The sequence below is a fragment of the Primulina huaijiensis genome, chromosome 7 (assembly GCF_012295235.1).
Source record: "Primulina huaijiensis isolate GDHJ02 chromosome 7, ASM1229523v2, whole genome shotgun sequence".
NCBI lineage: Eukaryota > Viridiplantae > Streptophyta > Magnoliopsida > Lamiales > Gesneriaceae > Primulina > Primulina huaijiensis.
In genome coordinates this window covers 16,327,758-16,343,170 of record NC_133312.1, presented here as the reverse complement: position 1 = coordinate 16,343,170, position 15,413 = coordinate 16,327,758, and the positions used below count along the sequence as shown (strand labels likewise).

The following is a 15,413-nucleotide window of genomic DNA, read 5'->3' as shown; positions in this document are numbered from 1 at the left end:
GTGCACCCCTTGGAGAACAACTCGGGCGGATAAGACCCTTGTCCGGCAACTCCTGAATTTTATCTTTCAACTCTTTCATCTCGGATGATGCTAGACGATATGGTGCCTTAGAAATTGGCACTGTACCCGACATCAACTAAATAGAAAATTTCACCTCTCAGTCTGGTAGAATGTCAGAAACGTCTTCAAGAAAGAAGCTAGGAAAGTCTCTGACAACCTCTATATCCTCTAGCTTCTGACTGTCCGGAACAAGTACTGAGGTAACACTCGCTAGAAAAACTTGGCAGCCTCGTCTCATTTGCTTGTTTCTTGCTGCCTCAAAGACAAAATATTTCCTGCCGGGTGGTCGAATAGATACTGACCTCTGCCGAAAATCTATCAAAGATCCATTCAAAGATAGCCAATCCATACCAAGAATGATGTCGAACTCAGGCATCGGGAGTACAATAAGATCTGTCTGAACTGCATTCTTCAGCAAAAGAAGCTCCAGATTCCTCACAATGCTCGTGGTAACTATCTGATCACCAGAAGGAATGGAAACTCTAAAGCCCAAATACAATTCCTCGGGTATAAACTTCAGTCCCTGAATTATTCGAAAATCCCATATTTTCACTTGGAACTTTCGGTCATCTCAATTTCAGTCCATGGACTTCTTAAAATTACCAATTAGCCCATGAAATTACGGCCTTGTGCATTTACATTCTCAAGCTCTCAGTTTTTGTACTCTAGCCCCTCTAATTCTCGATTTATGCAATAAACGCCCTGTAATATCGTTCCCTCCATTTTTAAGTTTTAAAATCCCTAATTGGTTCAATTTATTGCTTTACATTATTAAAACTTATATTTTATGCCCAATTTCTATAATTCTCAATGTCCTCCCTTAAAATCAAACTAAAATAGAGCATGCAACCTATTTTCTTCTATGTTCCTTATTATCCCAATCAATTCCATTAACCAAATTATCATTCCATGGGATAAGGCATTGTAAAAACGTTAAGCAACTAGGTTACCAGCGATCAAAGTCGTGTTTGGCTCTGCCTCTGCCTCCTCAGCATGCATGACATAAGGTCTGCCAAGAGTTGGTCCTTTCGTCCTTGGGTAGTTGACCGAAGATTTCGTTTGGGAATAAATCTAGCAAGCGGACTAGGCCAAGTAATAGTAATTGGATGATGAGTCCAAGTATCGTACCCACAGAGATGAATGTTTAAATATTATAATATGAATTATTTTTCCTAATTTTGGCTAATCAAATTCAAGTGAGATGAGATAAATTAATTGAAATTAAATTAAACAATTTAAATAAATTAACTAAAGCCAAAAATAATTCAAGCTATTAATTTTGACGAAAATTTAAATTATTTAAAAACGACTAAGGCGCACAACAGGACCGAGACAAAATTATAATTCAAGTGTCAAATTTAAATTCAATAAATTAATTATTTCATTCACGACGAAATTCTCAAAATTATCTATTAAACGATTTCTCGAATTAATAAATCTAATTAAATCTAACAGTCCAATTATTCCCAACTGATAAAAATTTTGATAAAGTCTCATACCAAGCTCACGACTGGAAGCAATCAGAATATTTCTCACCTATGCATCCTTTAAAGATTTCAAAGTATACCAGATGGATGTCAAGAGTGCATTCCTAAATGGTCACTCGCAAGAACAAGTGTATGTTGAACAAACACCAGGAGATTGTTTAAGATCATACAAAGCTTTGTTCAAGTGATAAACATGATCAGGAACAGAGTGATTTGCAAAACATGGTGTTTAAGATCATACAAAGCTTTGTTCAAGTGATAAACATGATCAGGAACGGAGTGATTTGTAAAACATGGTGGTTGTTCAACATACACTTGTTCCTGCAACTGACCATTTAGGAATGCACTCTTGACATCCATCTGATATACTTTGAAATCTTTAAAGGAGGCATAGGTGAGAAATATTCTAATTGCTTCCAGTCATGCAACTGATGCACATGTCTCGTCGTAATCAATTCCTTCTTCTTGCCTATATCCTTGTGCTACCAATCTCGTTTTGTCGCGCATAACTGAACCATCTTCGTTCAGTTTGTTCTTGTAGACCCACTTTGTACCTATAATGGTTTTAGAAACTGGTCTTGGAACTAAAGTCCAGATATTGTTATGAGTAAACTGATTTAGCTCTTCTTGCATAGAATTTATCAAGTTAGGATCAGCTAGAGCTTCATCAGTTTTCTACGGCTCAAGTTGGGAAACAAATGCTGAATGAACAAATAAATTAAACATTTGGTTTCTAGTTCTTACTGGATCAGATGGATTACCTATCACCAATTCTTGTGGGTGTGATTTCTTCCATTTGTAGTTCGTATTAGTTGGATCTACTTCAACAACTGGTTCAGTTTGTAACTGAACATCAGTTTCAGTTGCAACAGCTTCAGTTGGTATTTGAATATTATCGCGTTGTTCTACCAACTGAGTGTTAGGAACAACTTCATGTTCAGCTGTTTGTTCCACTATCTCTAGTTCAGGTGTTTGAAGCATATGTCGATTGATGTGAACTTCTTCTTCACTATCATCCTCTAAACTGATTTCTGTAAAGCGATCAGTTAGCTCAACTAGATCAGTTGGCTTATCAGTTAGTGCAGTTTCATCAAATACGACATGAATAGATTTTTCTACATTCAAAGTACATTTTTTAAACACTCTATAAGCTTTACTAACTGATGAATAACCTAGAAATATTCCTTCTACAGATTTAGCATCAAATGATTTTTACCATTATTATGAATAAAACATCTGCAGCCAAATATTTTGAAGTAGGACACCACACTTTTCTTTCCATGCCAGATCTCTTTCAAATGATTTTTATTAATCATCGATCTGTTCTAAGTATAACACGCAATGTTTACTGCTTTTGCCCAAAATCTTTGAGATATACCAAAATCAGCAAGCGTTGTTCTAGCTGCTTCTTTAAGAGTACAATTTCTTCTTTCAGCTACACCATTATGCTGAGGTGTCCTAGCGGCTGAGAACTCATGCTTAATTCCAGTATTTTCTAAAAATTGAGAAAGATTTTGATTGAAAAATTCAGTCCCTCGATCAGACCTTATTCTGTTAATTCCAACTTATTTTTCATTTAATAATCTTTTGAAAAGCTTAATCAGTTGTGCAACAGTTTATTCTTTTCATTTGTGAAAACTAACCCAAGTAAATCTTGAAAAATCATCAACGATTACCAAGGTATATTTCATTCCTCCTAAACTCATGACTGGTATAGGACCAAAAAGATCCATATGCAGCAGTTCTAAGAATCTGAAGGAAGATTTTCTACCCTTGTTTTTGAATGAAGATCTTACTTGTTTATCAAACTAACATGCTGAGCAAATTTTATCTTTTGAAAAATCAATTTTAGGTAGAGCAATTACAAAATTGTGATTACTCAGATGAGCTATGGATTTGAAATTCAAGTGGTTCAATCTTTTATGCCATAACCAGTTTTTAGAAGATTTTGAAGTTATAAAACAAATTGGTGCATTAGGTTGATTAGCCCAACTCACCTTGTAGGTGTTACCACAACGATTGCCAGTTATAATGATGTCATCAGTTGAGTTCTTAAGTGTACACGTGTGTTTATTGAACTGAACTGAAAAATTATTGTCGCATAACTGACTGATGCTAATCAAGTTATACTTCAAATTATCAACAAATAGGACATCATTAATAATAATGTTACCATGAATAAGCTTACTCTTACCCACAGTTCGACCTTTAGAGTTTTCTCTAAAACTGATGTTTGGACCAGTGTATTTGATCAGTTGGGATAGCAAATCAGCATCCCCTGTCATGTGTCGCGAGCATCCACTGTCCAAGTACCAAATTGATTCTTTTGCTGATGTACCTGTCACCTGCAATCACATACAATAAATGATTTTCGTACCTACGTCTATTTGGGTCCTAAACTGATTAGTCCTTTAGGAACCCAGACTTGGATCAGTCTAAATGACTTTCCAGTTTCTGTGTTCCAAATGGTATTTTTCGATATGTGTGTGTTTGGTGCGTTGTGTGCAGAAGAGACAATATGGTTTTTAACTTTTTTCAAATGATTGTTCTTATGATATCTCTTCTGAATTGGCTTACAGTTGTAATAATTGTAATAGTCATTCCTAGAGTGATGATTTTTGTAGCTGAACCATTTAGGTGACCAGCTTCGTGAATCAATTGGACTCTCAGGGCTATATTCAATTCCATACAATTTTGCTTTGTTCATATTTTCAATCGGCTGGAAAATATGTTTACTTGGTTCTGAGAATTCATGTACCACAGTTGATTTCACAAAGTTAATATATTTTCTTTTGTGCTCATTCAACTTTGGCATTGTATCACTTGCAGTGGTTTCATCATGACTCTTAAAACCCAAACCAGTTTTGTCAGTAACTGATTTTTGTAAACCTTTCATTTCAGTCAGATTGACTGATGACTTGTTCCATGCTTAAATCAAATCAGTTTGTTTTGAAATTTCAGTTTTTAATTGCTGAATCAAGGATTGGGTTTCTGTCATTTCAGATTTTTGCTTCACAATCTCCCTTCTTAGACTCAACAATTCAACTGATTCATCAGTTTCAATTTTGTTGTCTTTGGGATCATTTTGCTCAGCTTTGGTTTTTTTCAAATGACAGAGCAAGCTTGTGATACTCATTAACCATGTCATGCATTGTGGTAATGAGTTCTTCTCTTGTAAAGTCAGTAGAACTGAAATCAAATACAGGTTCACTTGTTGATTCTAGTTCTGCATCATTTGCTATTAGGCACTTTACTTCCTCTTCATCACTGGAGCTACTCAAGCTCTAAGACTCTGACTCTTCACTGTCAGTCTCTGCCCATTTTGATTTGCTTTCTTCAACTAGTAGGACTTCATGTTTCTTCTTGAATGATCTTTTGTCATTCTTATCTCGTCTTCTGTATGCAACTGACTTATTACATTTTTCAGTTGAATTCCGACTGTCCTTCTTTGGCTTTGGACAGTCAGCAATGAAGTGTCCTGATTTGCCACAGTTGTAGCAAGAGTTTGGTTCTTCCTTTGAGTTATTTTTCTGGTAATGCCTTTGGAAGGAACCTTGATTTCTTCTGATGAATTTTCCAAATTTCTTGACAAATAATGACATGGCGTCATTACTCAGTTGTTCTGTAGTCTTCTCAACTGAACCAGTTGGTTCCAGTTTGATTGCAATAAGGGCAGTTGTGATTTGTGGAGTAGATGACTCTCCTTCTCTTGTTTGCAGTTCAAACTCATAGGCTTTGAGATTAGCAAACAAATCATTTAATTCAACCTTGTTTAGGTACTTAGATTCTCTCATAGCCATGGTCTTAACATCCCATTATTTGGGAAGACCTCGAACTACCTTTAAAGCAACTTCTTTGTTTGAATACACTTTCTCAAGTGCATTCAGTTCATTTATATTTCTGCTTACTCGTTCTTTGTACTCATTCATGGACTCTCCAGTCTTATTTTGATATTATCAAATTTCTGTACTGCGACTGAGATTTTATTTTCCTTTGTCTGCTCATTTCCCTCGCATAACTGAATCAGTGTCTCCCAGATTTCTTTTGCTATTCTGCCCATCTTTATTTTGCTGAATGTAACTTTATCCAAGGTTTTGTACAGAATATCTTTATTCACATTATCCAGGTTGGCTTTCCTCTTATCTTCAGTTGTCCACTCATCTTGTTGTTTCTCTATGCGATGGGGAGCTCCTTAAGTTATGGCAACTACTATATTTGCCTTTAATATCTTCATTGGTCCGTCAGTTATGACGTACCACATGTCATCATTCTATGCAGCTAGATGAGCTTGCATTCTAATCTTCCACTCATCAAATTCTTCTATGGAAAATATGTGGATTTTATTGAAAGAAGACATGGTAATCAGAATGTGAAGATAGAAAGTATTCAAAAACAAGATTAACAAGGCTCTGATACCACTTGTGAGGATCGGTTGAGTGAGTGAAAGTGTTAAGAAATCAAGTTCAGAGCATCAGTTGTAATTGATATGTTCGCATGTCACAACAAGACTATCTAATGGAATCCAGCTAAATGCAAATATTCAAGGTACAAGCTACAAGATACCTCACAGATGAAGGTACAATAATAGACGTTGCAGCAAAGCTGAAAAGAGAAAAGCATCCAGAATAGTTGTCAGAATGACAAGACATGCCCTAAAATTCCAGTGCGTGAAGAAAACTGAGGGCACGTTCATTTCATGTCAGCTTACTAGAAGCATTTAGTCCAGCTGTGTGAGAACACCTTCTTATTGTACTGATCAGACCAGTTCTCACACATTCACACACAATCACTCACATATACAAGAGAGTTGAGCTTATTGTTTAGCTGAGTGAGTCTTCACACAAATACATTAAAGATTGTGTTTGTAGTCTTGGCTTAAAAACGTTAAACATCATGCAGATTGTAAGGTGTTGTCTACAATCTTGAGTGCTAAGAGTTCTAGTTGGGTGCTGCCCTTCTGGAGTGGGTTTGTACAAAAAGTTGTATGATTAAAGTTTTTCTAGTGGATCCTACCCGAGGTGGTAGAAAGGGTGACATAGAAGCAGTTGAAATCTCCGAACATTTATAAACATACCTAGTGTCCCTAACTGTTTAACTATTGTTTTAAAACTGATTTGATCAGTTCAGCAGATATCAGTTCAGTTCTTCCCATAACTGAATTGATATAAGCCCGAACAGATCCCCCTTATTTCAGTTATTCAGTTTTAACACAAGCTAAAAGCTTTAAACTATTCAGTTTTCTTAACGAATTATTATTTCGAGTATCTTATTCTTGGTTTGATAACCAAACTCGATTTAATTCATTGGTGTATTCATTCTTAGAACACAAGCAATTGCAGCTTATAGAGAATATTGTGTTTGAAGCACCTTCAAGGGTGTAAAAACCGATCCGTCAATCATCTAAATCGGTGGTCTTTGAGTCTGACTTAGCCCACTTGCTCTTACTCTTGCTCTCTTCTGGTATCAACATTTTCTGTCATCTCTTCTTTCTAATATATACATTTTCTTCTTTGGTTATTCTCTAATCAGATGACTTCTTATCACCCTTCTTGGATCTGGTGCATTCAGCATTGAAGTAGCATGTTTTACCTCAATTAAAGAATACTTGATAAAGAATAGTTTGATTATTTCTTATATTTGTTCTTTTGTAACTTGTTGAACAAATAGCTCTTCTTCATTTCTTGTTCCCAACTAAAACTCATAAGCCTTCATTTCAGCGAAAAAATCATGCAACTTGAGCTTATTCAGAAATTAGTAGCGGTAAATTCAAATTTCTGGGATACTAGCTAGAATGAGTAACCAACATATCTTTTATTCTAACTTTGTTGTCAACACTTGGAATATACTAGTCGATAACTATATGTTGTCTTCAGAAAATATTGCCAGATAAGTCTTGTAAGCTGATCTGTTATGCTACAGAACATATGTGAACAACTTGGTTCTATTTAAGATGTAGTTGTTCTTCATATCAGTTTAGCACAACTTGTTTGTCTGTTTCATCATGTATCAGTATAATACTTCTTTCATTGAGTCAATTCAGTTTAGATGATATGTATTCATTAATTTTGGCTAAGTCATATCAGTTTACTTTTTATTAATCAAAATTTAGATTACATTTTATTTTAACAACCCACTAGATGAAAATCTCCTCGCTATACCACTTGTTCTAGTTCGCTTGAATTCCATAATTTTAAACACAAATCGAATATTTTTCTTTGAATCAACTCGATTAGTTGACATCCCTATCATGCATAGGATTGTATGTCTTTTATAAATAAAATAATCGTGATAAAAGAAATCAAAAGAAGATTATAAATATTTGTAGGCCTAACAAAACAATGACAAAACTAAAAATAGAATAAAAGTAAATAAAGAAAGCAGAATGAGAATCGGGTGAGCTCTCGATTGTCTCTTTACTCTGTCCTTTTCACCGATCTCTCTTTCGAAATCACAATAATGGTTTCGATTACTTCGCGATATGAAGCATACGAACTGATTTTAATCGGAATAAAATGAAAAAAACTCCGAGTTTTCGATCCATGGTGTCAACAGAAGACAGCAATTTCGCGCAGTCGACGGCGGCTTTCTTATGCAGCGAAATTCGCGACACTATTCCTGCTGACCCATCTCCGCCGGAGGCGGCGGAGCAGCCTCACCTCCACCAAGGTGTAAAATACTTCGTGGCTGTATACGGGGAGAAGAGGGTTGTGTTGGATATCGACTTGAATGTTGCTTTGAATGTAGATGAAGATTTCGAATTTCCGGAGGTCAACTACCGCGGGGTGCAGGTGAATGGCCGAAAATTTTGGCGGGAGGCGGCGGATAATGTTTCTGAGAATGGAGTTGAAGCTCATTTTTCAGAAATCATTGAAATTAGATCAGTAAAGAAAAAAGATTTGGGATACAATAATCGACGGTGGGTGGCACTTCTTAAGGCGGCGGAGATTGCTTCCGCCGAGTATGAAGAATGTCCAACAAAGAGAGAAGGGAAAGTCATTCAAATCGGGCAACGGAATCAAAATCACGATGCGGGCAGCACGGCGGCGGAGGTGGCGCCTCCGTTGTTGCGTCTGAGGAGGGAGAGGGCAGCGGCGTTACCTAACAAGTATAGGGACTCAGTTCTGGACTACACAGCGGAAGCCGCCATTATTGCCACCAAGAGGAAGTTCTCCAGGTGATTGTGGGACTGTAATTAATTACATAATTTTGCTGTTTGATAATTATTAGTATCTTTTACCTTATTAATCTTTCATTAATTTTCGTGTTTGTCGGTAATACAGCAAAACCATTATTTTTTGTTTGGTATTTCGATTCCTGCTAATTAAAATTTTCTGCTACATAATATGTTATATCTTATGTTACACTTGTTAAAATGAACAATAAAAAATTTGTTATGTTTGGATAGGTGGATTTGAAATAAATGAATTTCGATTATAATTTTATTGTTTGTGATGAAATAATATATAAATTTTACAGCAATACAATATTTATGTATGTATTAGTAAGACAAAGTATAGTGAATTTCAAATAACACTGAATAAAGTTAAAATTCATTCTAATTAAAATGAAATATTATATTGACAAGTAATGAATAAATTTAAAGTATATGATCTTACCTATATAATTAACAAAAAGTCAGGATATTGTAAAACATAAAGTGGAGAGAATTTCCTTCAAACCTCACGATTTTTCCCTTCAATTCTTCGTGTAGTGTGTGTTGTGAATTAGTGGAGAGAATTCTGAAAAGGTGGCATGAGAATAATGGTAGGGTTTGGGGTTATTTAACACTTTAAATACACTTAATTAGTCACTAATAAGGCTTAGGCGACAGGTACTTAGGCTCATTAGTGCCTAATTAACTTATTAAAAATAATTTTGTTTAAATATTTTTGTGAATTTATTAGCTGGGTTGACAAAACATTCATATTTTTGTTGAAAACCCAACACCGATAAAATTTACATCTCGGTGTATAAAATCACATCAAAACTCCTTATTTTCAAAAATATGAAAAAGCATCATTCATATTTTAAATAATTAAAAGTAATTATTTAATAAAAATATTTTACGTTTTTCAGTCATCGGTCTCCGTTTCTCGATCGCAACATGAATAATCCTTAAAAATACAGTTTTATGCATAATGAAAACAAAATCTTTTTTAACATATAATCATGTATGTCACATAATCAATTAAGCAATTAAAATCAATTAACTAGCCATTTTTCATATTTCTTAGATCTGCATGTAGTTGGATTACGTCGTTTTAACTTTGAACCTTAAAAACGTCTGCCATTCGTTTTCTTAAAACGTGTTAGAAATTCTTTTTCATTAATCTCCCTAATTCAAAATATACATATATATACTTTAAAATACCTTGACACCATCTTTAAAATAAAATACACAACTACCATTTAAAAATCCAAAGGAAAATGGTTTAAATCGTAAAATCGTCAAACATTTTACCAAACATAAAAATAACATTTGAACAGTATAGCCCATACTATGATCTCTAAAAAACTACTCATAAATAAATCGTCGTAAAAATATCTTGAACATCACTTAGAATCATAAATCATAACTAGTGCGGAAAATTAGCGTCGGTCATCAAGTTATGTGCACCTTCAGTCCAGCAAAGTGAACCATCAAGACCTCCCTTATCATATTCATAATCATTATCACCTGCATCAATAACACCTAGTGAGTCTAAAAACTCAACACATCATAATCTTGATAACAAGTAATACATATACATATCACATGCAACAATGAAAAATACTTGTACTTAAAATAACATTTTCATGAAGATGCATAGACTTCAAACAATAACATTTTCGTAAATATTTTCATGATGCATAAACTTTAAATAAAAATATTTTCAAAATGATGCATCAACTTAAACATAAACATTTTCATAAGCAATTTCATAAACAATTTCATAAATATTTTCGTAAACTTTTTCATATCCTCATACACATATTCACATGAACATGCATAACTTAAACCTCAACATTTTCCTTTTTCTCATTTCATAACATATATCCTTTCATCATGAGCATAAACGTTTTCCCCTTTTATTGAATTCAGATCGTTAATTGTGACTTTCCTCATCTTCAAAAAGTCGATGGATCCATCTACATGTAGTCACAGTACTGGACGGCGGAGACATCAGCGACAATCTCTCGTCAACTGAGCCTTGGCCTATCTTTATCGAATGGAAATACGATCGTCAGGCTCCCTCTGGGGCCTTTTCCTTCACGATATCCCCAATCTTATCGTCATATCGTCATATCCTCAAAAGTCACAATTACTTCACCTCTTCCAATGTTTCATATTTTCATCACTATATAAAATCATGCATTTAATATCCTTTTCTTTTTAAAAACAAGCATGCAACATATATTTTAACGTTATCGTTTTATCATAAAAATCCATAATCGTTTAAAATAACCATTTTAACATATTAAAAATCCATAAACCTTTAAAATGACATTTTAACATCAAAAAATTTAAAATAACATTTTGACATATTAAATCATAAACATTTAAAATAAACATTTTAACATAAAAATCCCTAAACATATAAAATTCCATAAACATTTAAAATAATCATTTTAACATATAAGATTTTGTAATCATCCATAACCATTGAAAATAATCATATTAGCACATTAAACAGCATTCAGGGCACTGCCATGACGTTTACTAATTTTTAGGTGTAAAATGACCGTTTTACCCCTAGACGTAAAATTTCACGTTTTTGAAATTTTCTTAATTCCGTTGACTCAAACAAGTCCTAAATAATTATTTAAGTTCACATGAATTTTTTCATATTTTTATTTAGCTTAAATCGAGGACTTTTAAATTAACCTTTAAATATAACGTATGAATGCGTTTTAATCACGAATTAAACCAAACCTTGATATAAAATTCTCAAATTAAAAACTTAGATTTTTCATAATTATTTGAGCTTAAATATAATTTTTCATAATTTTATAAAGTTTAAAACTAGGCTTTTTAATTAATTCTTTAATTAACGTTTCGTGACGCGTTTAAATCCCGGATAAATCCAAAACTCCATAATTTGATCCCAAATTTTAAACATAACATTTTTATTATTTATTCTACCCTTGGGAGCCATGAACCACACCTGTGGATCCATGGTTCCTATTTTAGCCTTTTAAATTTTGAAATTGACACATTATCGAACCACACGAGTCATCTCCCAATTTACTCGAGTCACGCCCGAGCCACCTCGAGCCAACCCACCTAGGGACCCTACTGACCAAGCCCAGCCCAGCCCAAAGAACCAGTCCCTAGCTCGCTCAAACCTTGCTGGAACTTGACCCAAATTCTGCATTTGTTGTGCACGAAGACGATGGCTTGAATTTCCTTGAAGAACCTTGATGCTTTTTCCCTTGAATTTTTGAACACTTTCTCTTCAAAATATGATGTGTGTGTCGTGTAATTTGTTGCAAGGGAGATTTTTATTTGTTGGGGGAAGTGGGACGTGTGGTATGAGGGTTTGGGGTGGGGTTTAACACATTAAATACTTAATTAAGTTACTAATAAGAATTAAGCTCACTAAGTAGGTAAATTAGGCTCATTAGTGCTTAATTAAAATATTAAAAAGATTTAAAAATAATTTTGCTTAAATAAGTTTGTGAATTTATTAGTCGGGTTGCCAAAACGTTCGTATTTTTGTTGAAAATCCAACACCGATAAAAATTATGTACCGGCGTATAAAATCACCTCAAAACCCTTTATTTTCAAAAATATGAAAAAGCATCACCCATATTTTAAATAATTAAAAACAACTATTTAATAAAAACATTATCTATTTTTCAGCCCTCGGTCTCTATTCCTCGATCGCAACTCGAATAACCTTTAAAAATATATTTTAATGCAATAATGTACGTAGAAAAATATATTTTAAACATGCAAATATGCACAATATATTTAATTTATGCAATTAAAACAATTAATTGAAATACAAGAGAATTTAATAAATGCATGCATGTGGTTAGCATGGACCTTAACATTTTCGGGACGTGCATACGTCATCATGACATCAGCCTTACTGACCGAGAATGTAGCGACAGAAATATTCAAGACAGCAAGTAGGTGGCGGAGTGACGGCTACAAGTGGTAAGTAGGCACTTAAAACAAGAAAAATTCATCATCTTCCTTCTTATAAATAGCAGGTTTGCTTTGCATGTATTTCATTCAGATATATTGGCATATTCACACCAGTAGCATTTATTTTCTCTACACTGGTTCCCTTTACACTTCACATGCTGACTTAAGCATCGGAGTGGTCACGTCGGACACTCCTCCAGCACCTATTCGCAAGTTCATCTTCTTGTTTGCAGGACACAGTTGCAGCCATATCACAGAGATACATATTCCCTCAAGATATATCTTCTTGCTCATTTTTCTATTCAAATAAACTCTTATCAGATTCGGTATATTGTCTCGACTCAGCTCACCCGATTCACCCGGATCACATCAGTCAATTTGGAATTTAATCATTTTATAATCATTATTCCTTAGAGTTCATTAAATTTTTTAATTTCATGGCACCGGCACAAAAAAGAAAAGAGGAATACTTAGAATTGGACCTTAATTCAATCATGATAGATGGCGATGATTTTATGATATCGATGGTTGACTTAGCTAATGGTTTGGAGGATCTTCCAATTTATGGATTGTTAAACAAAGACCAGCCTGGTGTACTAATTTGAATTTCAATTTCAAGGAATATAGTGAATATTTTTCCTGGATGGAGGAAGTACCCTACCTGATGAATGGAGCTTCGCCTCTCAATTGCAATATAGTTACCATATTTTGTTTCAGAATTTTTAAATTTCTTTAAATAGTTTAGCTAAGGTTATGAAAACTGGAATAAAGGCTTATACTTCACCATAATTAAGGTTGTTTTTGATGGTATGAGAATATATTTATCTTGCAGATATCTAATAATTGAAAAACAGAGGCCATGAGTTCGGGAGAACGACGACCAAACAACATTGTCGATAACACGTTTTTCATCCAAAATGACGCTTAAAATCAACAACAAAGGTCACTGTATGCATGTTACCTTTTTTATGAGTCCTAGTCAATTAAGACCAAAGATCTTCATCTCTTGTAACCCACTTTGTGTTGTATTTGCTCACTTATAATATGTTTTGTTGTGTAATTTGAACGTGTAGTTTGAGCTTCAGTAAATTGTCCTTCTTAGTGTTCTAGACGATGTTTTTGTAACCAGTTTCGTGAAAATCGTCATGTTGTGTGATTGAACGTGTTGTTGAGCAATCTAAATTGTAAATCGTCATGTTGTGCATTATAGATACGTTCTAATGATACCTTCCTAAGTTTTAAAATAAGAAAGATGTAAAAAGAATCACTTTCGAACTTTCATAAACAAACCATTGTATTATTTATTTTCAGCACTTAAATTATGCATGTACTTTCAGTTAATTTGTGCAAGCTAATATAAAACTTAAATCAAACTTATCACGTATTTAGTTCTGCAAACATTTTATAAATCGCTCAAATCAATCTATTAAATAGATTCTACAGATTTAATAAGCCTGAAATCACATCTGGTTAGAGTTTTTAGTTAGCAAAATTTTTAAAATAAATATATTTATCCCTTCTTGATCATCAGATCTCTCGTTATGCAATCCTAACAGAAATGATCGTTGATATATTTTTCTAAGTTATATGTATAACGGTGGTGTTCCAAATTCTGACATTTCCCTTACCGTTGAATGTCACAACTTCTTCCTTTTTGTTTATGATTTTATGGAGCTTCTGACTGTGCGAAAATAGTAGCTTTGGCAACTAACTAAGTATTGGTTAGAGTCCAATGTTTCGAGTTTGTAGATTCTTCTATGAAGAGCATTATTCTACTAATTTACTATTTTTACCGAATGGTTTTGGCTTTTGTACATAGTATCGCCTTTTAGGTTGAATATCACCCTGCCATTAAAATTTAAGTTAATTATATAATCAAAAAATTATGATAAAGTATAGAATTCTATATTTAAAAAAANAAAAAAAAAAAAAAAAAAAAAAAAAAAAAAAAAAAAAAAACTTAAATTGAAGACGATTGGGGAGGGAGTGGGTGGTACGTGACATTAATTTGTATTATATATAGATATTGAACTTTTGACTAATACAGAGGTGGTTTGCCCGAGTGGTTAAGGGGGAAGACTTAAGATCTTCTGCACATAAGTGCGCGTGGGTTCGAACCCCACAGCCACCATATTTTTTTAAATTTAATTTTATTTAATTTATTTTAATAATAATAATAATATATTATTAAATTAATAAATATAGTAATCTTACCAACTGATTTTTTTCCTCAAAAATCGAATAAACCGAATCAATTTAAAATAATTTATTGCCATCGGTAACAGAACTAACAATCTTTTTAAGAAATTAGAATAAAAAATAGAGTGACGAAACCAACTCTTATGTTGAAGAATTTGACAAATGAAGCAATGAGTACAAAAAAATTGGATGTTCCAGCTGAAGAGTGGTGTTGCATTGATGGTGTCTGATTGGTTCAACAAAATTTAAGCAAACATGGAAGATTCTGGAATTTGAGCTGAAGTAAGCGTATTCGAGCTCAATTTAGATTCGAAACTCGAAAATTTTAATATTTTTTATCGAGTTCAGTTCGAATCAAGGTTCGAATTCCAGTTCTGACGCTCGTCATTATAGATATTTGTTACCTTAGTTCTTTATTCTATATACATCGATGACAATGCATGTTTTAAGTTTGATGGTAATATATTATTTTTGCAGTTTGTTATTGTGATTTCATAATGTTAATTGATTTTCCAGTGATTCCTGTAAGTAGG

General features: G+C 33.6%; 1 non-coding gene across 1 annotated transcript; it reads left to right on the top strand.

The window, feature by feature from the left end:
• The first annotated feature begins 14,729 nt into the window (after positions 1-14,729).
• TRNAL-UAA (transfer RNA leucine (anticodon UAA)) lies at positions 14,730-14,812 on the top strand. The gene has a single exon. It is a non-coding gene; the product is annotated as a tRNA-Leu (tRNA).
• The last annotated feature ends 601 nt before the right edge of the window (positions 14,813-15,413 follow it).